We start from the raw sequence: 23,874 nt of genomic DNA, 5'->3' as shown, positions 1-23,874 counted from the left end.
TCTTTTACAATATTGTGGGAAAGGAGAGAGGCAGACAGAGAGAGTGAGAGAAAGAGAGAGAGATTGCCAGAAACACTATACGATATCAAAGCGGTCCAGTTCTGAGCCAACAGAGCTTTGATAGCGGGCGGGGAGGGGTGCGGGTCAGGGGACCGCAAGGAGAAAGGCTGGGTGAACTGTTTAGAGATCTATCGGGATCCCCACATTGAGGGGAGAGTGTGGTGGGTGAAGCTTTGAGCTGGTGAGTGTTTTTCAGCTGGATGTCCTGAAGTCAAAAAGCAAAAAACAAAACAAAAATGAAGCAGGGCTCCCTCTCTGTCTCCCTCTGTCTCTCACCCCTCTGGCTTTTCCACTTATCTTTAACAAACAGCAGCTCAGGCTCTCAGTCACTGGCCGACAGTTTGTCCCGACAACAAAAAACCATAGCAACAACCAGTGGAAGAGCCTGTCCGGTTCCAAAGGTCCGCCCTCTCTGGCTGCTCCGACTCGCTCTGCTCTTTGAGCCTTGTGCAAATTTGGCTGAAATGTTAGATTGGAATCAATAAGCAAATGAGCTCAAACTCCAGTGAGAGAAGTTTGTCATCCAACTGCCCGATGTTTGGTCGAGAAAGCAAGTCAAGACTGAAGAGTTCATTAGATCACCTTTGGCAGAGAGAGGTGAAACAGAACAAATATGTTCTGGTGGAGAGGAGAAAGTTGGATTTGAAAAGTGCAAAGAGATGGACAAGAGGGTGAGGCAGCAGTTTGTGCTATCCGGCCGGCCTTTGCTGACGATACTTACACCGCTTCTGCTGATGATACAACTCTGCTTACATCCTTCACTCCTCCCTCCCACTCCTACAAGCTGTTTTTAACACTGCACAAGATACCTTATGTTGACTCAAACGTGTTCTGAATGCTGACAAAACAAAATTCAGACTGTTTACCAACTCGCAAACAGGTCCAAAAAAAGGGAGAAGTGACGTGAGGAATCACACTAGTAAGGGTAATGCTGCTCTTCACAGAGCATGTTTCAGCACCTGACTGAGAGGTTGATCTGCATGTTTTATCCAGTTAAATAATGCATGACAATTGATTTACAACGGTCACATTTTAAAAGGATATCAGTCTTATTTTTTTGTTATCTGAATACTTGCACAATCCTGAAAATGAACATGTATCAACTCTACATACGCATGTAAGGATACAAACCTAAAAGAAAATAGTATTTTGTTTAGTGCTGGGTACCAAAGCATCAGTACTTTTGTTAAACCAAAATGTGTCCACAGCTTGCAGTGTCAAAACATGTCAAGTACTGAAAACTGGTCTCCACCTGTGAGCTAGTATGTGCTTTTAGCTTTGAGCTATGTGTGCATGTCAACAACACACTTCAATCTCTGCTCAGGTAGACATTACTCCTCTACACCTTAACGTAGACCATAGTTGTTCGCTGCTATATTAATGCTCAGATTGCTCCTTTAAGGTGGACCAGCTGCTCTCATCTGAGTTTTGCTCATTAATCATCAAATGTTTGCATGCTAACGTGCTAAACTGAACATGGTGAACATTATACCTAATGAACATTAAAGTTGTCATTGTGAGCATGTTAGCATGCTAACATTAGCAGCCTCATGAACGTTTGGGACTGCACCAGAATATGTGCGCACCACCCAACTAGTGCTGAAGGACGACGCAAATCTCACTGTGATCTCAAGCAACTTTCAAATGTTTGCTACTTGGCTTTGTTGCTGTCGAAGCTGAATGGAAAATGGCTGCCTGGAAAGTAGGACAAGCTTGTGCAAAGGAGTAAGTGGGCTCAAAAGCATAAAAGGTTTGGCCGAAATCCGGTTTTCTCCACACCGTGATGTTTTTTTGACTGTTGCTGAGACAGAGTGTTTACTTCTATTGCCGTGCTAGCACTTGAGGAAGTTGTTTTATATTCACAGGCCTCACTCCTTCTTGAGCTGCATTACTGACTCTACCTCTGTCTCTCATCAGTGTCACCTTCTATGATCCACTGTTCCACTTATTCCCTTCTTCACTTTAATTATATACCGCCACTCTGGCTCTACTAATTCACTGTTTCCTTACATCTCTAAAAAGAGAAAAAGCAGTTGGTAAATCACTGTTTGCGGTCCCAGGATTTGTGTTTGCTATCTGTCCCTGAGGTCACAGCTGAATTAGGCAAAAGTGCCTTTATGTACTCTGCTCCCTCCTCGTGGAACGGGCCGCAAAATGATTTAAAGCTGGAAGCTCTCTCTGCGAGTTTACACGGTTAATGAAGGTTCTTGTGGCAGACTCAATAAGGAGCTGTCTTTGCTTTGTTTAGACAAGATTTAAATAGGTTTGGCAATGAGCCTGCTGGTTTGACGCTGAAGTGTTGCCTATTGGATTGCTTATAAAGTAGTCTCCCTGCTACGTCGCTTTGATTGTATTTTGCTTTTGTGTGTTTTTCTGTCTGAGACTTGTATGCTGTGTCTCTGGCCGGCCTCCCTTGATGGAGGAGATTTTATTTCTGTGAGGCTGCCCAGTTTAAATAAAGGTTAAGTAACATTTAGACAGAAGCTCGTCTTCACGTTAACCCTTAACGACTTCACCTGCCAGCCTGTCCAGTTTGAATTATCTTACAATATTAAAAAAAGGTATGACTCCTCGTTTCCTGGCACACCACCTCCCTTGCATTTTCTTATCAGCAGATCCAGAGAGTTGCAGTGAACAAGAAAGAGGATAACCAAGAGTGCAAATGACAGGAGTGGACAAGAAAGAAAGAGTGAGGGGGAGTAGAAGAGAGAGAGGGTAGTTATATCCTAGGGTCATTAGCAGCATTTCAAAGTCACCCTGTCTTTCAGCGTATGCTGTTTGACAGGCCCTGCCAACAGAATTAGGGATGATGGTGGCGTGATTAGATGTGTAACTCTGATCCATGGGTACAGCACACTCACATACATGCATGCAGCAGGATGAAAGGGGAGCAGGATAAGAGATGATAAGCCCAGTCTTAAGAGGTGGCCAGTCATTGATTAGATCGCCCTGAAACTCTCCATTTCAATGCACACAGCTCATGCTAGTCCGCCTGATAAACACCACGGGCTCCCCCTATGAGTGAATTGAATTCCCAAATTACCAGGCTTAAGATAACATACCTGGCTAAATTGCCGCTCTTTATAAGTCTCAAATCTCTTTGTAGATATTCATCAAAGGCTGTTTGACTCCCGATGCGGAGAACACAGGAGATGGGAAACAGGAGAACAACACACAATGTGGTTGGTATTAAGGCCTGTGATCTTCTATCTCGAGTCCCTCGTTTTCCGCTACATTCCGTCAGCCAGGGGTGATGTGTGGGAGAAGAAGAGGGGGGCTAGCGTCCACTCTGCCAGCCCAGAATATGTGGTGAAGCTTCCTTGTTAGCTGGAGATTTCTGGAGGAAAGGGGAGGGCAGCTGAAGCTTTGTCAGCCGCCACTTCTTCAGCCTTTTATGATAGCATAACATGACCTAGCTTTGCTTGAGCTCAAACGCAATGATTGCACATCCTCGTAGCTTTCTCCACATTACTACATCACATACTTGCAGCTCATCATACGGCTTCCTCCCTGACGGCGACTCCGGAGCAAAGTCTGAAGTTTCCATCTGCCCGGTGCCAAATCAATGCCAGTGATAGTAGTGTTTGTTGGATAAACTGAGAAGGGTCCATCTGTTGGCTGCAGACTAACTCAAAGACACACCCACTCTAACATTAACCCTGCACACAGCCAACATGCCCACACACTGAGACGAGGAAATAGCATCCAGGAGAGGTAGAGCCATGAATTGAACAGGATGTCATGAGGTTTTATCTTTCGTCACAACATTCATGAAGTCCGTTCTCAGTCTCATTATCAGCATAAAATCACAACTTACTGTTGGGACATTCACGCACAAGAATGTTCCAAAAAACCAAAGGAAAGGAATTCAAGAATTGTGCAGTGGTTGAGACGAGTGCTCGCTCACGTCAGATGCTTACTTTGGATGGACGCGCCACCATTGGAGAAGCCTTTATTACATGAGGTGAACAGTAGAACAAGGCTGATCACGTTGCGATCTGATCTATCAGAAATGTGCGTTTGTATGCAGTTTATTGGCCAATACAATGTGCGTTTTAGGAACAGTTAAGCCAGGTTCAACTGTTACTGACCAAATACCGAGGTGGCCTGGTTCGCCTGGAGAGCAGGGTGGCACAATCCGGACAATTTATCAAACGTAGGTCTCCATCATCTTCACTCATCCCAAGGAGAGCAAAGGGAAGAGGAACAGAAAACCGGGGCTCGAGCCCAGCTGAGACCTGCTGCCTGAATCCTGTTAAGTTAGTGCTGATGAAGAACCCAAAGACTGCTGATGTTGCAGTTTCAAAGTAAAAGCTTTAAATAGTAAAGTAACGGGGGACTTTTAATGTGAAGAGTTTATAGGACATTAAATGTGTTTATCCAGTTTTACAGCCGTTTCTTTGACCACGCAATATATCAGATCACTATCAGATCAGGCAGGTAGCATTGGAGTGTCAAACAGCTGAGTTCTGATCACATCTGATCACAAAAGTCGCATTGAGGAGACAAGTGTAACCCATAGCTTGTTTATAGGAAGTGGATGTCGACAATGTGACATCACAGCCTGGTGTTTGGTATGTTGGCCGCCGCCATCTGGTTTTACTGCAACCAGAAGTGACACAAGAGGGTGGAGCTTACTGCAACTGAATACTGAATAAGATACTTTTAGGTGACAAAAAATGTTACAATTAACTTAAAGCTGTAAGACAAAAAACAGACAACTCCCAGACTGGACATTGAGTTGGAGAAATAAATCCAGGGGTATGAAGCCTTATGCTTATCAAGTTGTAGGTATTTCATTGGCCAACGCAGCGTCTTGCCGGATACTGTGGCTCAGTGTTAGTTGGTCCTCATGGGCAGGTGGTACCTTGCATGGTAGCTCCTGTCATCAGTGTATGAATAGGTGTGAATGGGTGAATGATGACATGTAGTGTTAAAGAGCTTTGAGTGGTCGGAAGACTAGAAAAAAGATATACAAGTACAGTCCATTTACAATCCAAGTCCATTTACTGATTCTGCAGCCAGTGCAGCTCAGGAGGCTAACTACACTCTTAAATTCGGCCAGAACCATCCCTGCATACCTGAAGAAAGCAACAGAGGAGTGAGGGTGAGCAACGACTGTGGGAGGAGAGAGGCGTCAGGGGACACGAGGACACTGACTGACCAGCGCTCCACACGGAGCGCTGGTCAGACTGCCATGGCACAGACTGCCATGGAGCTGGTCAGAGCTAACCAGCCATGAGAAGCTACCGCCAGGCGCTCTTTTCCTCTGCTGGAAAGACAGGAAGTCTGGTGGAGCTTTGACAGTCACTAAAAGCATTTTTATGGCCTGACTTTCATAATAGAGGTATCCAAGCACACAACAATATGTGTATTGTGAGAACAATCACCACAGCACAAGCAAAATCATTGATAGGTTAACCCTATCAATAAGTGTCTGTTCAGCTGTGTCTCATAGTCATGTTCTGAAGCACACTAATCTACTGGCTGATAGCATTTCGATGCCTCACTGCAGAGAATTCCTGTTTTAGTCTCATCTCAAACTTTCAAACTGCTCTTCACTTCTGCTCACTTGATCCACATGAAAACATGTACGGTAACATGTTACATGAAAATGTATATCAGTAATGTACGAGAAGCAGTCACAGTTGAGGATGGTAAAAAATGATTATGTTTCAATCCAACAGCCCCTGAGCCAAAAAGTTGATTTCAGTCATTGCTCCTGAAAAGAAAGAACTGAACCATAGCATTGAGACAAACCATCAACTAGACAGACAAGTGAGTGTTTCCTCCATAATCGTGTTCTTGTGAGGGCGGAGGAGCCCGTGAAACCGAATCAGGCACTTCAGCTCTCCAGTGGAACCCATCCTAATGAAATAGCTTTGGTGTGCGAGAAGCGAGTGAAAAATCCACCTTTAAACACTTCGACCTGAAGGAGGTCTGGTCTCATCGTGCTGTTTAGTGTGGGTTTTGGGCTCGACTTTCCTGAAGATCAAAGAGCAGGAGATCCTCTCTGGAGGCTCTAGTCTGCAACAAATGCATTCATACTGGAAGCAATCCGTCATGGACGAGGCATTCTTACATATTTCGTATATGGTAGACCATAATGCAATGCAACCACAAGACTGGGTGTGTTGAAAGGGGGCACCTCACTTTTCTCTAGACTGGAAAAGATACCCTTCTATAACTCTCTCTTAAGACACCAGCAGCTACAAATCAACAAGTTAAAGCACATTCTTAGGCTGGGGAAAGAGTGGGGAGCTGGGGTGTCAAGAGGCATTCTGGGAAATGTAGGAAAACCCTAACTGAAGATGACGTGAGAGGCTGAAGGAAAGTGGATACAACAAAAAGGCAAATGACAACCGCTTATTCACCAAATAACAGAACGCGTTGGACATCCCAGCCGGATGATTTACGACGGCGTAGGAGCAGCTGAGGATGGAATTTTCCTCTGAGGCAGGGCGTTTCACTCCTTTACCAAATGGCAAGGGAAACTCCAGTGTTCACTCTTGCACAGGCACAAACACACACACAGCCAACAAAACCACGCACATTTGTATGCATCTGTGCATACATGCACTTGTTCTCTCTTTCTCTCCTTCCCCTTTTGCTCTTTTACAGCGGTTTCCTGCGCACACTGTCTACCTCTCATGGTACATTCAGAGCATGAACACCCGGAGTCAGCAAGTCTGGACACACAGCTGCTGAATATTCAGCCCTGCGCTCCCTCTTTCTCCCACCATCTCAGTCTTCTCCCACTTTAAACGCTCCTTGTTTTTCCCTCACTCTGCTGCTAGCTCCATATCTGCCTGTCTCCCCTGTAGCTCTCCACGGCTCTGCCGCCGCTGCTCTCTGTGCTCCACTTTCATTAAGGGGCTCTCCTCTGATAGCCCTTCATATAACACTTAATCATCATAACAATAAGAGCACTCTCTCTCCGGCGAATCACCTCGAGGGGCCGGTCCTAAAGATCCTCCGCTAACTGATGTCATTAACTGCCAGGGCCGCTGATTGGCTGGAGCGGCGCGGGAGAACCCGCCCCAGGTGTTTGATGGAGGGCTCGGTGGGAGCACGCAGATCGGACAGGCCAAGGACATTCCTCTCATGGAGAAGAGCGGAGAAAACACACACGCGAGCGCTGGCGTGTGCGCGGGCACACAGGCTCCTGCCGGGAAGCAGAAGACAAGGCGTGTTTGGTTTTGCAGTCAAGAGAGAGAGATGAATAAGACTATTGGATAAGGGGGAGGGAGCTTTGAATAACAGTATTTTACATGAATGGATCTTCAGGGAAATGATTGCTCCGTCGCTCCCTCTGCTCTCTATTTTTGGCTGTGATTTGACAATGTGTGTGTGTGTGTGTGTGTGTAGGGGGGGGTTGTATTTTGGCTGATTGAGTCTATGGCGCTATCACGCTGTGGAAATGACAGTGTGGCATATTATGTTATTGTGGGTGTGTGTATAGATGAACAGTGCTCACACACACGTACATACACACACAGTGAAATCACAGCTGTTCTCAGTTGCTATGCGGCAGTCGCACCATCGTCTCAGATAACACGCACACACGCATACAAGTGTGAGACGGGGACAGTAACACCACACTTGGCAGGGTCGGAAGGTCACAGGGGTATTGTGACAAAGTTGCCTAGCAACAAACACACGGCCCATATCCTTTCCAGTGTGAGGTGCCCAACCGACCAGATCAGAATGCAGTTGTGATGAATGTGGTGACAGTCGATGATTGTTTTGCACCTTGCTCTCTTTGTGGAGTGTTTGAATGTGCTGGTGCTTCATTAGAGACCACAGTCAATCATCCCACAGTGAAACCAAAGGGGACAGCAGCACACAGCTACTGGTGACTATGGTGTAAAAAAGAAAACATACAGACATGTTTGGCCACACCAGGTCACATTCTCACTTTTGAGCAAACTTCGGTTCAGTTCGTCGATCGTTGCTAAACTGGAGCTAATCTTGTTAGCTCTGCCTTATTCTGTGCTTTCCATTATTGTCCCTCAAGGCTTGCCATACCCCTGCTCTCCTGTAACTCTGTACAGGAAAACCCTTAGGACAACATAGAGTACAGTAACAAGAAAGTGAAATTGAATATTACTTACAAAAGTGTGTTTCATCAGGACTGTAGTCCGCTCAGCCCATCTGTGTACTGAATTCTTTATAGGTTATCACAGGAACAAGGCTCCTGTCCTCTCTACCTCCACCCCTTTATGCACAGTGCTGTTTCAAAACACAAACAGTGAGCTTTGAGTAGAGCCAGTCTGTCGGCGCAGGGGGTCCCAACGCAGGGGGTCCCAACGCAGGGGGCCCCAACGCAGGGGGCTCCAACGCAGGGGGCTCCAGCAAAGTGTTTGACCATGCTCAACTTTTGATGCAACGCAACATCAACAGGCAATGCACTGCAATGGCCAATCAGGTACTATTTCTGAGTATTACGGTTTGCCATGCGATCGTCACAATGAAAGATCAAACAATAGCTGCCATTATAAATTCCAGAGTTGTAAACTCCCGTCTGTGAGTATTGGTGTTTTGGCGTCTGATAAACCTTTACATGCATTAATCTATTACTCCAACTCGACTTCCTGGATCAGATTTACCTTAAACCAGTGTTGTAGTACACCTGGTCTACTCCAGTCTTGAGACTGTATACAAGAAGTGCACGTAGTCACCATGACGTCACTCATTGGTTTGTGCACTGCTGGTTTGAAGCCTTAAGTTTCGGCATTTTGGCCGTCGCCATCTTGTTTTTTTTTGCAAACAGAAGTGACACAAGAAATGAGTACAACACTGTTGAACACTGTTATAATTAATTTGCATCAAGTGAAAACATAGTGTGAAAGGGTTAAATTTGTAAGACGAAAACAAGGACAACTTCCCGACCGGACAACTCCGTTGCAGAGACCTGTCAATCCCTAGGTAGCTCCGCCCTAAAGCATACCCTACTTTAAGGTCTATCTGACTCTAAATGGACCATAATGTACTAAATGAACATCATGCTGTATTGAAGAAGACTGGAAACTAGAGATTGAGACCATAAACTCATGTTTACAATGTTTACTGAGGTAATAAATCAAGAGAGAAGTTGAGTCATTTTCTCATAGACTTCTATACAACCAGAGGAGTCGCCCCCTGATGGACACTAGAGAGAATGCAGCTTTAAGGGACTCATGGCTTCACTTTTCAGATCTGGAGGTTGCCGCCTGGTCTCGATACAATCTTGTCTTGGTCATGACTTGGTCTCGGTTTAGGTGGTCTTGACTACAACACTGCCTCAAACAACGTAGCCCCCTGCAGTGATGTAACAAGCTGTCAGTCTGAATCCATGCTAAACAGTAAATTCAGCGTGCAAATGATTTTCTCCCTGACACAAATACTGTGGATTTGTATAATTTGCCAAGATAAATCAAAGTGTTGGATCTGGACATGGGACGTATCAATTGAGAAATGGACATAGAAATGCAGAACTTGCAGTTGCTGGCGAAGGTGCTGTCTGCTTGATCAATTTTATGAATCCGGTGTATTAGTTTATTCATCATGGGAAGTACAACTCGGCCTGTGAAAACTGGGGATGTTTCGAGCGATCCTAAAGATTGGTATCAAGGCCGATCCAGGAATATTTGAATGTAAAGCTGATCAAAATCTAATTCTTTCTTTATAGAACTGTACTGAGTTTTGTCCACTGCAGCTACACTGCAAGTAAATGAGAGTATAAATGTAAAAATAAACAGATATGCTATGGTATGCTCCCATGGTAACACATCTATCATCTCTCCTCTGTCTTTGTTATTAGCAAGCCTCAGTGCAGTTCTTAGTTGGTGGAGTTACCTTTAATAAGGTAACTAATACAGCCGTCAATATGCTAAGATCGTACTGCGTAGCTGTAATGAACTGATGTTACTATATTCCCTGGTCTATAGCTTTAAATATATATCTTCTGTTATCTGTGACAATGTACGTACAGTCAGTTTGACATTTTTTTATACGTACACACACAATCATACATTACACATTTAAGATGTGAGTCATGTATTAAAGAGAAAAACTGAGAAGCCTCCAAAGACTCAATAATTATATTTTCTATAAAAGAGAAAAAAAGAATGAAGTTCACTGGTTTGGCATTTCTCTAAACAAAGTGCTGCGTGCTCTAAAAGCATCATACAATCAATATAAGACTCTTTTTTTAAACTGAGTTAAAAGCAGTGGCCTGTAGTTTTTTACTTTACTTCCTCGCTTCAGTTAGTGATGTCACACGTCAGCTCCTCTGTCTCCTCCATCTTCACCGTCTCTTTCCACTGTGTGCAGTGGAACAAGGCGGAGATGGCAGAGAAACTTATCTTTAAAAAGAAACTGCAGTGTTGTGGAATAATTTGGTACACTGTCACACAGAGCGAATCCTATCTCAGAGAATGCCAGTCACACACACACACACACACACACACACACACACACACACACACAGGGACTTTGGTGTTTACATCATATGGGAAGGTATTTTTTCCCCTCACACTGCCAGGGAACAGGCCCACGCATGGACACACAGACGCTGACTAAGGCCCTAAGACTGCTGGGGGGTGAGCGTGTGCATGTGTGTGTGTGTGTGCATATGTATATAATTACATGTTAAAGTGAAGTTCGGACATTATTTGGACTGAATCTATGATATATTTGTGCTGTTATGGTCTTAAGTGTACGTGTGGGTTTTGTCTTTGTGTTTATTTGTGTGTGTGTGTGTGTGTGTGTGTTGGTGCAGTGGTATAAAATCATCCTGCTCAGTGTTGAGCTGTTGTCCGGTTAGTGGAATGCACAGTGGACTGTTTGTGGTTTGGTCTTAGATTAGCTAATGCTAATCAGTTTATTGGGAAAATCTGCATATTTTCTGTTTGTGTGTGTGTGTGTGTGTGTGTGTGTGTGTATTCAAACCATTTGTATGTGTGTTGCTGCTCAGCTCATGAACTGTTAAGTCATTGTGGTGTGATTTCCCTTCGGTTTGGGGTCTGAGGTTAGAAGGACGGCAGAAAGACAAAGTGTGTTTGTGTGTCTTTGTGTGAGTGTGTATTCAGGTCTTTTAAAAGCTCCCAGTTCTCCCAACGTTAGATGGCTGATGTTCAGAGCTTCAACCACAATGCAGAGAGAACACAACAGGCGGCCTATTCAACCCAAGACACAAATAGAGATCTTCCTCTGTGCTTAAAACCCTGTAGCTCAAGCGGCCAGCTAAAAACAGATATTTTTGTCGAGAGCTGAAGAAGGCCGACCACCAAATCACTCCTCTTTCTCCATGACGCCGTGTTTTCTTTTTGCTAAAATAAGAACTGGCACGTACACAGCGTCTGTGGAGACGACCCAGCATCATCTCCTTCTCCTTTCATTCACTGCCTGCCTGTGATTGTTGGCGAGTCTCGGAATGAATCAACAAAGGTCAGGCAGTCGCAGACAGAGGGCAACGAGGCGATGGAGTTACCAGTTGCGAGACACTGGGATATTCATTTCTAATAGAGGCCACTCTCAGGGGGGCGCAACAGGACGTGTGTGTGTGTGTGTGTGTGTGTGCTCCAGTGCATCTTTAAACGGCTCATGTTGCTAAGAACACACACAGCACAATAAAATATCTATTAGCTGTAAAGTCTTCTCACTTCAAGGGGAAGGAAGAGCAGAAAAGAGGAGTAAACACATTATATAAATCAGATGGTTCCTGAGGTCATTTCTGTCTCCACACACGATTATGCATGCCAACACACACACACACACACACACACACACACACACACACACACACACACACACACACAGTGTATGGCTCCATCCACTTATGACATCACTGTAGCTAGCCAGAAAGACAGTTAGAGAGTCAGAGCGAGCCAAGCTGACGTCACCCCATTCACTCAATGTCAATTACGTAATCACGGGGTCCAACGCCTGCAGGACGGCCATGCTGCGTGTGTGTTTTTCTTTTGTGATCGCATGCAGGGCAAAGAACATATAATTGCAATCTCATGTGTGAGAGGAGACATAAAATGAGGCATGCTGATGACATCATTAGCGGGAGGCGGCCTGGCATGAGCGTGGCGGCGGTGACATGGTGAGAGTGTTGGGGCAGGAGAGGAGGAGACAGAGCGCTGCAAACAGAGGAGTTATGCAACGCAAATCACACTCAACAGAAGAGAAAGGGCCCTTTTTGCCTTTCCTCTATGTGTACAGTGCACACAGTGTGAGTGTGTGTGTGTGTGTCTTAAGTGACTTTTCTCGAGCACTTTTACTTGAGGCGAAGAGTGCATTAAAAACACACAAGCACTCAAGCATACAGCTGAAATGCACACTGAAATCTACACAAACACACACGTGCATATACATACACGCTCACTCTCCCCCCCACTTATAAACAAAGCTTCCTAAGGACAGGAAATCCTTCCACCCACGTTCCTGTGTTGCTTGGTAACCAGAGCAGCGTCACCGTGTGCATGCCTCCACCACTGAAAACAACACACACATAGACAGAGACACAGACACACACACACACACACACACACAAACTGCAACTCCTTGAACTCTGCTGCTTTAAAAGCACAAAAAAACAAACAGCAGCTAGCCGAGCCAAAGCTGAGCCGGCTGATACTCCCATTCGTCAGCTATGGATGTAAACCAAAACATGACATCACCCCTCGTAAACATATAACACTTTTCCCCCCCATTTATAAAATCTATTTTTACACCTGCTGACGTCTTTCTATGCGTGATAGTGGAACTGTGCTCATGCCTGCCTGCCACTCAGGGTGTGTTTATGTGCATGCAGTTGTGTATGTGCTACTGAGTGAGGATGCGGCCAGCAATAGCTCAGCACGACTAAGGCTACATCCACACTATTATGTTTTTGTTTTTAAAAAAAACGATCTCCGTCCACACAGCGTTTTCTAAATGATCTCCGTCCAGACTAAAACGCCTGAAAACGAATATCACGTGACTATTCACGTACACTGGGCATGCGGGTGGGTGGCGGTGTAAACTGGAGAGCAATCAATGTTTTGTTCCTTTACATTTTATCTGTGGACTTCACAATAGTTGTGCAGAACAAAATAAGCATTAATAAGAAAAGGAAAGTCCTCCGTTTGTTGTCCATTGTCCTCCCTAAAGCCGCTAACTGTGACTTCAGACGCCGCTGGTCACGCCGCTCACTAATCGCTCCAATAACAGCTGCTTCCTCCGTAATAATGCAGACTTTAACTGAACAACAGCTGCTAGTAAAGACAACACGGTCAGCATCACCTGTAATCAGTTGTCCATGTTGCATTAACCTGGTAGTCGATCGGTAATCAATGTTGTTGTTTGTTTTCTTCCGGGAAACGGTCACGTGATAGGTGTGTGACGAATCAGGGAAGGACACGTCATGACTGCTAAGAACCAATCAAGTAGCGAACGCGGGTGTGGACGTCATCGTTTCCAAACTTATCCGTTTTTGACTGTCCACACGAATACGCAACCCCGGCGTTTTCAAAATGATCCGTCTTCGGGAGCGTTTTCAAACTCCTCCGTTTTCAGTGATCTGAAACGCCGGCGTAGTGTGGACGCTCAGTGTAAACGTAGCAAAAGATATGCGCTTTCAAATGGAAACGGAGTAATGTGGACATGGCCTAAGTAGAGAGAGGCTAATTGAGCAGAGGTGCTGCCCATCACTGTGGACAATGAGTCCATCTCACATCAGCAGGAGGCCTATTGAAGACAATTAGAACCTGGGGGATACAGAGGAGCGTTATTCCTTCAAGCCATTTTGTGTTTCCACTGTGATTTAAGACCTTACTTTTAACTCTGCAGTTGTTTCAACACATGAACCCGGACATTACCGACAAAGGGCACCTACAAACAAATTAAAAGAAATTAATTGTATTAAAACTCAGTCATTAACTAATCACTCCAAAAAGTGGAGGAAAACAGAAAAAGAAAACACATTGGAAGAAAAGTTTCTCCTGTGCAGCACAATCGAGCTGTTTTATACTGAAACTATTGCAATGTGGATCCAAAAGTCATGTAAACAGTAAAGCAATGGGATTAAAGATACACCCTGGTTTTTGTTACATTTCCTAATCCTACAATTTCTGCCCAGCTGGCTGACAATGTTTAAAACATCTACACAGATCTCACTCAGTTCAGTAAACTAGGAAGGAACTTTAGGATTTGAGGACATCACTGATTCTTCAAATGCAGCTCATTAAAGGGTTAAATATTGGACATTTGGAGTCACATTTGGTGTGGTGACGGGAAGCCATGTGATTGTGGTGTCGTTTGTTTATAACCTTACGTTTGCTTTTCACTTTTGTTGATTGCATTCACCCTTTAAAAATCATAAAAATATAAATTTGTGAAGATTGTCTTGCTGAACAAAACATGTACATTTCATAAACGTTTGTTTGCCACAGAGCTTGTTTTCTGCAATAATCCAAAATCCAAAGGAAACATCCCATTGTCTTTTTGTGGAGGGAACCAGTGTGATGCTAAATGACCTACAAGGTGAGGGTCACATGAGGTAGCCCAGCTAGTTCTACCGCTAACAAGCTAATCTGCTAGCATGTTTACTGCTGAATGACCACTATTGGTATGCTGGTTCCAGACCTCTGATTGACATCTCTGATTTGTTCAGCAATTCAAAATGGTAAATGGACTTGGCGCTTTAACACTACATGTCATTCACCCATTCACACCCATTCATAGACTGATGGCACAGCCTTCGGGAGCAATTTGGGGTTAACTGTCTTGCCCAAGTACACATCAACATTGAACCGCTGATGTTCCGATTGAAAGACAACCCGCTCTAACTTGGAGCAACAGGTCTGGTGTTGTGCAGCCGACTAATGAAAGCTTCGTAGGTAGGAATTAGAATGTTCGCATCAGCAAACCTTCTGTTGCTGCCGTTATGCAGGTTAGACTCAGCACACATTTGGCTAACTTAAACTATATGCCAATGCCACATGTGAAGATTATAAGATAGCAGTGTTATTTTGACCGGCTCTCAGAGTTTCAGCAGTTGGTTGATTATTTTCATATTCTTGCCCTGCTGTAAGTTGGTAGATAGTGTTTTGAATATGACTGTATGGACCCAATTAGTAGAGGTGAAATGCTGCCCCCTATTTGTTTGGAGGAGGTGGCTAGGCATTACACGTTGCATCTTTAAATTACAATGGATACATTTAATTCTGAACTGATTATTAAAAACTACTATTAGATCTGTACTTTTAGATCATTCTGTTGAGTTGCTGAGTTGGTGGAATATGTTTTGTTAAAAGTGTCTTCTTCATTGATCCGCTTCTTCTGTTACGAGTAGACAAGCTAGCCAGGCTAGTGAAAGGCAAGGATAACAAACAGTCAGCTAATAATGCCTTGGATGTTCTTATTTTGGAGCTATCTCAAGTCACGTTTTCATTAACCAATAAAAAAGGGTTAATGAATGAAGTTGCTTTAATAATCTTTCTCTTTAGGGGGGTGGACCATGCCTTTAATTAGTTTAACTATATTTAGTAGACTTGGTTCCACTGGGAAACAAACCCTTGAACGACAGTGGCAGCGTCACGACTCACTGTACTGAGACAGACGTACCTCACTCTGTGTATAGATGCTGTACCTCACTCTGTATGTATAGATACTGTACCTCACTCTGTATAGATGCTGTACCTCACTCTTCCACTATAGATGCTGTACCTCACTCTTCCACTATAGATGCTGTATCTCACTCTGTATTTATAGATGCTGTATCTCACTCTGTATGTATAGATGCTGTATCTCACTCTGTATGTATAGATGCTGTATCTCACTCTGTATGTATAGATGCTGTATCTCACTCTGTATTTATAGATGCTGTATCTCACTCTGTATGTATAGATGCTGTATCTCACTCTGTATTTATAGATGCTGTATCTCACTCTGTATGTAAAGATGCTGTATCTCACTCTGTATGTAAAGATGCTGTATCTCACTCTGTATTTATAGATGCTGTATCTCACTCTGTATTTATAGATGCTGTATCTCACTCTGTATGTAAAGATGCTGTATCTCACTCTGTATTTATAGATGCTGTATCTCACTCTGTATTTATAGATGCTGTATCTCACTCTGTATTTATAGATGCTGTATCTCACTCTGTATTTATAGATGCTCTATCTCTCTGTATTTATAGATGCTGTATCTCACTCTGTATTTATAGATGCTCTATCTCTCTGTATTTATAGATGCTCTATCTCACTCTGTATTTATAGATGCTGTTTCTCACTCTGTATTTATAGATGCTGTATCTCACTCTGTATTTATAGATGCTGTATCTCACTCTGTATTTATAGATGCTGTATCTCACTCTGTATTTATAGATGCTGTATCACTCTGTATTTATAGATGCTCTATCTCACTCTGTATTTATAGATGCTGTATCTCACTCTGTATGTATAGATGCTCTATCTCACTCTGTATGTATAGATGCTGTATCTCACTCTGTATTTATAGATGCTGTATCTCACTCTGTATTTTTTGATGCTGTATCTCACTCTGTATTTATAGATGCTGTATCTCACTCTGTATTTATAGATGCTGTATCTCACTCTGTATTTATAGATGCTCTATCTCACTCTGTATTTATAGATGCTCTATCTCTCTGTATTTATAGATGCTCTATCTCACTCTGTATTTATAGATGCTGTTTCTCACTCTGTATTTATAGATGCTGTTTCTCACTCTGTATTTATAGATGCTGTTTCTCACTCTGTATTTATAGATGCTGTATCTCACTCTGTATTAGGGCTGCACGATTATGGCCAAAATCATAATCGCGATTATTTTGATCAATATTGCGATCACGATTATTTATCACGATTATTCATTAATTTTAGGGACAACATCTTTTTATTGCACTTTCACGTTTAAATGAACAAGAACACTGCTTCCACTTCCATTGTTGTGCTACATTCTGGCTAATGTACAAATATTTGCATCAGACTGGTCCTTATCACAGTGCATCTCGTAGAAGGAAAATATAAATAAAATAGTATCAACACTTTTTACCCAAAATTAAATCAACAGAGCACTGCTTTCACTTCCATGTTGTGCTACATTCCAGCTAATGTACACGTCTTTACATCAAAATAAAATGTATACGGTTCTTATTCACCTGAAGAAAAATATAAATAACATTTTTACCCAAAATAAAGGGCTAACTAAAAATAAATATGTGTGTTGCTCACAGTATTTATTGGACACGTCTTTGGCCAAATGAAATGCAATTGCATCCGTTATTTCAGCGTGTCTTTGGGAGGTGGATGGATACACTGTCGCTATGCAGGGTCGCTGTTATGGTTTTCTGGGTTGACGTTGGACATGGACGGAGATTCAGTGAGGTAACGTTAGCTTTGGCCTTAATGCATTCATCGTACTGTGGTTTGTGGTGATTTCTCAGGTGGCTGAACAAGTTAGTTGTATTGCTATGCGGCGCAGACACAACTCTAACGCACTCTGTCATATGATTTGTTCTTGGTTAACATCACTTGCCCTAAATCCAAAAAACTTCCAGACAACGGATGATGATCCTTTTCGAGGGGCTAGCTCCTCGCCTTCTGCTCCTGACATTTGATGTACTTTTCACACGACACCCGTGACCGTCTGCTCTCTGTTCTGTTGTCTGTCTCTCTACTCTTCTACTAATAGCGGAGTCTGCAGGGTGCGCGCATGACACCTCCCATCTCGTTCTCCCCCTGGTGGTCGGCTGACTGTTAGTTGAGGAAGCGCTTGATTTGATATGTAGCAGAGCACGCATTTTAGTCAATATCGCTGACGATCATGCTCATTTAATCGTGGCAGCCAAAATCGTGATCGCGATTAAAATTCGATTAATTGTGCAGCCCTACTCTGTATGTATAGATGCTGTATCTCACTCTGTATTTATAGATGCTGTATCTCACTCTGTATGTATAGATGCTGTATCTCACTCTGTATGTATAGATGCTGTATCTCACTCTGTATTTATAAATGCTGTATCTCACTCTGTATTTATAGATGCTGTATCTCACTCTGTATGTATAGATGCTGTATCTCACTCTGTATTTATAAATGCTGTATCTCACTCTGTATTTATAAATGCTGTATCTCACTCCGTATGTATAGATGCTGTATCTCACTCTGTATTTATAAATGCTGTATCTCACTCTGTATTTATAGATGCTGTATCTCACTCTGTATGTATAGATGCTGTATCTCACTCTGTATTTATAGATGCTGTATCTCACTCTGTATGTATAGATGCTGTATCTCACTCTGTATTTATAAATGCTGTATCTCACTCTGTATTTATAGATGCTGTATCTCACTCTGTATGTATAGATGCTGTATCTCACTCTGTATGTATAGATGCTGTATCTCACTCTGTATGTATAGATGCTGTATCTCACTCTGTATTTATAAATGCTGTATCTCACTCTGTATTTATAGATGCTGTATCTCACTCTGTATGTATAGATGCTGTATCTCACTCTGTATTTATAAATGCTGTATCTCACTCTGTATGTATAGATGCTGTATCTCACTCTGTATTTATAGATGCTGTATCTCACTCTGTATGTATAGATGCTGTATCTCACTCTGTATTTATAGATGCTGTATCTCACTCTGTATTTATAGATGCTGTATCTCACTCTGTATGTATAGATGCTGTATCTCACTCTGTATGTATAGATGCTGTATCTCACTCTGTATTTATAAATGCTGTATCTCACTCTGTATGTATAGATGCTGTATCTCACTCTGTATTTATAGATGATGTATCTCACTCTGTATGTATAGATGCTGTATCTCACTCTGTATGTATAGATGCTGTATCTCACTCTGTATGTATAGATGCTCTATCTCACTCTATGTATAGATGCTGTATCTCACTCTGTATGTATAGATGCTGTATCTCACTCTGTATTTATAGATGCTGTATCTCACTCTGTATGTATAGATGCTGTATCTCACTCTGTATGTATAGATGCTGTATCTCACTCTGTATGTATAGATGCTGTATCTCACTCTGTATTTATAGATGCTGTATCTCACTCTGTATGTATAGATGCTGTATCTCACTTTTCCACTATAGATGCTGTATCTCACTTTTCCACTATAGATGCTGTACCTCACTCTGTATGTGCTGTATCTCACTCTTCCACTATAGATGCTGTACCTCACTCTGTATGTGCTGTATCTCACTCTTCCACTATAGATGCTGTATCTCACTCTGTATGTATATATATGTTATATCTCACTCTGTATACAGATGCTGTATCTCACTCTGTATGTATATGTTATATCTCACTCTGTGTATAGATGCTGTATCTCACTCTGTGTGTATAGATGCTTTACCTCACTCCGTATGTATAGATGCTGTGTCTCACTCTACTACTATAGATGCTGTATCTTTACATGACTGCAGCTGTAGGAACTCGTCGTACTATATGACCTCATAACAACACCTTGACCCTTTTAGCAGAGACAGTCAGAGATACAATGTCAACACTGTACCTTCTATGTCCTCTTCTCACTGAGTAAACATGCTACCAGTCCATCTGACATATACAACTAAAACAGTCAGTATATTATGTACTTTTGCTGATAAGCTGTACTTCTTTAGTGTTTACCTTTTAGAGCTGGACGTACCTCTGCATAGTGGTGTAACGGATCTCGGATCGATCCATGATCGGTTCGGATCACAACCCATGGTACGGCACACTTGTGAACTGCGGATTAATTGAGTAATTTATTTTTTTTACTGCTGCTGTTGTTGTTCCTTTTCAAGTAACAAGTCCCCTAATATCAATGCAAAGTGTCAGTGAACAGATATAAAGCAGTAGTGTGTTCACGTGAACGGAGCGTGTTAAAAGCATTTAACGGTGAAAGTCATGGCAAGCGGAGGAACTTGAGAAGCCCCCGGCGTCATTTAAGTCGCAAGTTTGGGAGCATTTTGTCTTCCCTGTAACTTATAATGACGGGATGAGGGTGGTGGACAAAACCGTTACGTATGTAGGCGTTGTTTAAAGAGAAAGACATACGACAACGGTAATACATCGGGCATGTCCACACATATGAAGCGCCACCATCCAGGTTTGTCAGCGACGGGGACCAAGGCACAACAACAACAACAACAACAACAACAACAACAAAAAGGCATTTAAGAAAGCGTTTGTGGCAGAATCAGACCGGGCTAAAGCTATTACAGCATCTATTGGGGTCTTTTTTGCTGCAGACACGAGGCCATTCTCCATTGTGGAAAACAAAGGATTTTAAAATCTGGTTAAAGTGCTTGAGCCACGCTACGAAATCCCCTCACGCACCCACTTCAGTATGAAGATTGTTCCAGGCCTCTATGAAAAGGAAAAGACCAGGATTGTGGACAAATTATCTAAGGCATCCTCTGTTGCCATCACCACAGACGGGTGGACCTCCAGGGCAACAGAGAGCTACATGACTGTGACCGCTCACTTCATCACGGCGGAGTGGGAGATTCATAGTCCGGTGCTGCAGACACGCCCCCTCTGTGAGAGTCACACAGACACACACCTGGCGCAGGTGCTGACAGAAGCAGTAGAGTGGAAGCTAGACGGGCCCAATAGTAATATCCCAGTCACCACAGAAAGGTCTACCCTCCCCCAGACAATGGAGATATTCTCATCTTTTTGAAAAAAAATAATGGTAAACATGATTGCAGTGTATTTGAATGACATAACCTGACAGGAAGTAAACATAGACCCAAGTTGTTGCCTAGCAGTTCAGTTGAAACAGTGGAAGCTAGCTTACTGGCTGTTTCTTTCTTTCAATATTGATCAAAGGACGAGGGTATCAACATACCTCATGTTGCACTTAAACTTAACAGAATTGAGTATTCTTGAATGTTTTATTTTTATTTCTTATTTATTTCATTTTGTTTCAAATTGGACATCTTCAATATTTTAGTTTTCATGTAAGACTATAGCCCAAAGTTCTTTGCTTTAAGTGTTCTTGAAATTCTTTAATTAATAAATGGAAAGCAAAGTTATATTTGTCTCCTCCCCTTTTCTTTGCTGATCTGAAAAATGATCCGAACCGTGACTCAAGAACCGTGATCCGAACCGTGAGGTTTGTGATCTGTTGCACCCCTACCTCTGCAGTACACGTTTTTCTGACTTTGCATTTTAAACTCTGCCATATGGCTCATGGGCCCCAGCTGACCACAGCACAGTGGTGGGTTATGGTGTAGCTCAAGGCACGGCTAATACAGTCAGAAATATTAAAAGAGCCAGTTTTTAGTATTTACACTGAAGAAATCATGCGCTGGCGTCTGTGCTTTTATTCTAAACACAGACTTGTCAATTCATTCACACATGAATTATAGATCCATTATGGACTGTTGTGGTTGTGTTGAGGGAATCAGACTAACATCAGTTGTTCTGAGAGCACTAACCCACTGAGCCATCCATACCGATTATCTGTGTCTAGGGCCGAGTCTGAATTCAATATTCAATTTAAACAATTCAATCTCACATCAGAGCCGAAAAACTCCCGGCGTCAAAAGAGCCGTAACGGGCAAAAACAGCGCGGGCTTCCTCTGAGAAACTCAGCTGTCTCCAAAGTGAAAAAGAAGCGAGCTAACTGAACGTCACACCGCAGGGGTGTCCATTGAGAGACAGGGAGAGGTGGAGGGGCGAGAACTCCATTGAGTGCAGCCATGGGGGGTCAATATGTGAATGAACGTTTGGCATGGAGGTGAATTATGAATGAGCAGCACTCCGAGCACTCCTGGAGAGAGCATGTCGGCCCCTGTCTCCTTCACTCCGTGTCCTCCGCTTTCTTTCCATCTCCTCCTCCTCCTGCTGTACTAAAATCTCCATCATCCTCTCCTTCCTCTCTCATCTCTGTTTCATCCCTTGCTGCTGGATTAATCTTCTCATCTGCTTTACTCTTGGTCATCTGATCGCTCTTCCTCCCTCCTGCCCCCCCTTAACCCTCCTCCACCTCCTGTCTTCAGACCAGGGGAGGTAGGGTAGACTCACACACAGCGTCTGTCTGAAGAGACGACAGAACATTCTTTCCCTGCACATACATATTTACACAGCCTCAATTGGGTACACACACACACACACACACACAGTAGCAAAAGATAATAGACAAGCAAACAGTCCTGCACGTGCAAAGGCAGAGGCATGCATTATGTGAAACGCTTTCAGGCACTGACACACACACACACACTTCTCCCAGCTGTTCTGCTGGCCACAGAGTTTGTGTGTGTGTGTATTGGTGTGTGTGTAATCCAATGTGCTGCTGCTCAGCCTGTGCCACGCTCTCTCCTCTGTTGCTGTGCGTCTGATCAGATCTGCCTCCCCTCAACCTGTTTGCCGTATATGGCACACGCGCACACACACACACACACACACACACATGCAATGCACAAACACTAAAGCTATCCAGCCTCAGTGTCAACCAAGAAAACTAAAAGATCCAGTCTATGGTGCTTTGGAAACCTCCTACCAAAGTCTGTGTGTGATACCTGCTGCACCGAAAACTGTGTGCTTACACACACACACACACACACACACACACACACAGAGTGAAGGAAAGGGGTTCAAAATGGACTCTTAAAAGAGTTACTTTACCTCTAGCTCAACTTCAAGTAGCCTACCTGTGTGTGTGTGTGTGTGTGTGTGTGTGTGTGTGTGTGTGTGTGTGTGTGTGTGTGTGTGTGTGTGTTGGAATGGGATCACGCTGTTCCCTTAAAAGTATCCACTCCTTTTGATCCCTTCACTCCAGTTTACGGCGGTCAGCTCAGCTCGCTTACACACTTTAGCCCTTTTATAGCTTGTGGAGAAACAACCCTAAAAACTATCTGTCACACACACGTATATATATAGGCTGCTACACACACATTTGCCCACCCCTCACACACACACACACCTACACTCTTCCCTTTAAGTGCCGAGCCATGCAGCACATGTCAACACCCCGCACACACACACACACGCACACGCACACCTCTGACGGACCTGCGTACAGCCATGAAAGCCCCATAAAGTCACCTTAGGATCCTTCTGTGTTCCAGACGAGCCCGTTCTTCACAGTCTTCCGCTCCTCTGTCAGACTTCTATCTCTCCTCCTCTCCTCCTTTCCTTCCTTCCTTCCGTGCTGTCCGTCCGTCCTTTCTCTCTCTTCTCTCTTCTCTCTCTGACCCTCTCTTCGTCTCGGTGCTCGGTCAGTTCCCAGCGTTTTTCCCGAGCCCCTCCATATCCGCCCCGCCAGTCGTTTCTACCACCGAGCGAGCGTACCTTCACACACACACCACACACACACGCACACACGCGCGCGCGCACGCACGCACACACAAGCCGCTGCGTTCCTATAGTCTCTCTCTATCCCTCTGTTTATCCCTCTCTCTGCGCTCGCGCTCTCTCTCCTCTGTTGGAGAAGAGCTCAGCGAGTGTGTGTTGGTGTATGCTTGTGTGCGTGGACGTGTGTGTTTCTGTGTGCTCTGCCTTGCCCCGCCAGCAGCAGAGGACTTCCCCAAGCGCCCGCCCTGGGTCCTAGCGCCAGCTCCGTTCACTGAAAGAATGCCAGTGTATACGGAAGGTACAAACAAAGATCGTCTATGATTTTGACAAGACGATTCACACATTTTTAGATGTAAATAGAAGCTGTTTATTAAGGAAAAAAACAAAAACGAAGATCAACCAAAAGAAGAAGAAGAAGACTTCTTAGACAAAGTCTATTTTAGAGTATGCATACACAACATACACTCTCCTACCACCAAAATACAATAAAGCAAACTAATGAAAACTA

The 23,874-nt window shown here is 43.6% G+C and overlaps 1 protein-coding gene across 1 annotated transcript in view; it reads right to left on the bottom strand.

The window, feature by feature from the left end:
- Positions 1-23,554, bottom strand: part of ches1 (checkpoint suppressor 1) — a 67,015-nt gene extending 43,461 nt beyond the window's left edge. Inside the window, exon 1 of the mRNA XM_076084217.1 lies at positions 23,118-23,554. The gene's annotated coding sequence lies outside the window, so the exon portion shown is untranslated. The remainder of the gene's footprint in view (positions 1-23,117) is intronic.
- Positions 23,555-23,874: the final 320 nt, after the last annotated feature.

The sequence above is a fragment of the Anarhichas minor genome, unplaced genomic scaffold (assembly GCF_050575085.1).
Source record: "Anarhichas minor isolate MPS153535 unplaced genomic scaffold, ASM5057508v1 ptg000136l, whole genome shotgun sequence".
In the NCBI taxonomy this organism is placed as follows: Eukaryota; Metazoa; Chordata; class Actinopteri; order Perciformes; family Anarhichadidae; genus Anarhichas; species Anarhichas minor.
This window is presented reverse-complemented; position numbering and strand designations above follow the sequence as displayed.